We start from the raw sequence: 2,500 nt of genomic DNA on the forward strand, positions 1-2,500 counted from the left end.
AGCCAAATCCTACTGGTCCTGCAAGACCTCCCTCCCTCATGAAACCTGTCCTAATCCATCTGCCCTTCTTCCCATTGTGTACGCTCTACAGCTCTGAACGGAATCACTCTTAATCTTAGCTGCTTTTGCTGACCAGTTAATGCCGGTGTCATATTCATGTGCTCATTTATGTCACCACACTTATCCTGGGGACCTATTCTTCTCAGCCTCGGAATAAGGAACTCGGACATCCTTTGTTAATTTCTTTTTAAGATTTAGTTATTTGTCATTTATGTGCATTTGGTGTTTTCCCCTCAAGTATGTCTGTGTGAGAGTACGAGATCCTCTGGAACTAGAGTTACAGAGAGTTGTGAGCTGTCACATGGGTGCTGGGAATTGAACCCAGATCCTCTGGAAGAGAAGCCAGTGCTCTCCAATCACCAAGCCATCTCTTCAGCACCTTCTTTGTTATTTCTTCTTGTGTCACCTTCTACAGCCAAGGCTGGCTGCAACTCTGTCCCCTTTGCTCAGTCCTCGGAGTTCTGGGATGGCAGGTATGTGCCACCACACCCAGCTCTTAGCCACTTTGTCTCTGCTTTCCAATACTAGATTTAAGCTGAGGATGGAACTGTGCTTTCTGTGCGTTGGTTACAAAAAAACTAATGAACTAAATCATTTAACAAAGTCTAACACCCTTTCATGTTAAAAAAATATTCAACGAACTAAGGAGGGAGGTCCTTATGATAAATGGTATCTATAAAAATCCAGTTAGTCATATTTAATATTGAAACACTAAACCCTTTCCTGTTAAGATAAGAATAAATTAAGGATGTGTGTGTTCTTGCCTGCTCTTGTCTTGTTAAAGACAAAGTGTGCCAGGGCCATTAGGCAAGGAAAAGAGATCAAAGGCATTCAGATTAGAAATAAATAAAGTCATCTCCATTCAAACATGATGTAAGAATAATATTACTCCAAAATTAGAATTCACAACTACAAAAGACTTCAGGATGTATGCCATAAATAACAATATGTAAATTCAACTGCATTTTCATACACTTACAATGAATAATTTGAGAAAAATGTAGAAGTAATTCCACTGTTAGTAGCAAAAGTAGTAACAAGTCCACAATAGAATGCAAAACTTTTACCACAAAATATCGCTTAAAGAGATTCATTTAAATAATGGGAAAGTATTCCATGTTCATGAGTTACTATCATTCAAATGACAGTATTTTACTGATAGTTGACTCTAGATTCAACAGAATACCTATAAAAACATCAAACCACACCTGCCCACCCCACTGATATAGCTATAATGCAACACCTATACCTAAGTCTCAGAGAGAATCATGAAAGGGAGGGGAGATTATAAGAACCAGAGAACCAGGACGCCTGCTGATTAATGGTATCTTATAGACGTGACAGAGAAGCTGCACCCATGAAATCTCAACATTCAGTTACCTAAACTAGACCTACATAATGAACAGCAGTTGCTGTGACAGTGTGGATATCCTGTGCACTTCAGACAATCAGTGAATACAGAGAGAGAGGGAAGAGAGAGAGAGAGACAGAGACACAGAGAGAGACAGAGAGACAGACAGAGACAGAGAGACAGAGAAAGAGAGACAGACAGAGAGAGAGACAGAGAGAGAGACAAGAGACAGAGAGAGAGAGACAGAGAGAGACAGAGAGAGACAGAGACAGAGAGAGAGAGACAGAGAGAGACAGAGAGAGACAGAGACAGAGAGAGAGACAGGGAGAGACAGAGAGACAGACAGAGACAAAGAGAGACAGAGACAGAGACAGAGAGAGACAGAGAGAGAGAGAGAGAAAGAATATCATTTTTCTTCAGGGACGAACTCTACAATTACTTAACCAAACCAATTCCAAGTTGTCAACCCTAAACACATGTATATACAGCAACACTGGATGAATTCAGAGGGTTTTATATATATGTTTTTGTGTGTATGACAATAACAACCAAAGAAGAAATCATGAGTTTCAGAGGGCTGGAGGGCATGGGAAGAATTGCAGGGGGATAAAATTCTCAAAAATGGTTAATGAAAAATTTTAAGCTCAACTGCCCTTTGAGAAGAAGAAATGATCCATGATAGTCAACACAATCTTTTTATTTCTTCCTTGAGGGGAAGGCTAACACAGTATATTGCTAAGTAGCCTGGAACTCATATCAGTCCTCCTGCCTCAGCCTCCAGTGTGTTGGGATTACAGTCATTCACTATGTCCAGCACTAAGGCAATCTTAAAACAAGGGGCTTACACCTCTATACTTTACGTTTTATTATAAAACTTATTATCAAGGCAATTTGGGGGCAGCATTAACACAAACACAGATCAATGTATATGGGACAACACCACATTCACTCAGGTGGTTTTATATGTGTGTGTTAAACAGTAACATACGAAGAGGCCATGAGTGAGAAAGATGTAACAACCCCAGATGGGAGTGAAGAACAGAGGCCTACCTACTCCATCCTGGCTTTGATTTAAAAAAAGAAATGAAC

The sequence above is a fragment of the Rattus rattus genome, chromosome 5 (genome assembly GCF_011064425.1).
Source record: "Rattus rattus isolate New Zealand chromosome 5, Rrattus_CSIRO_v1, whole genome shotgun sequence".
In the NCBI taxonomy this organism is placed as follows: Eukaryota; Metazoa; Chordata; class Mammalia; order Rodentia; family Muridae; genus Rattus; species Rattus rattus.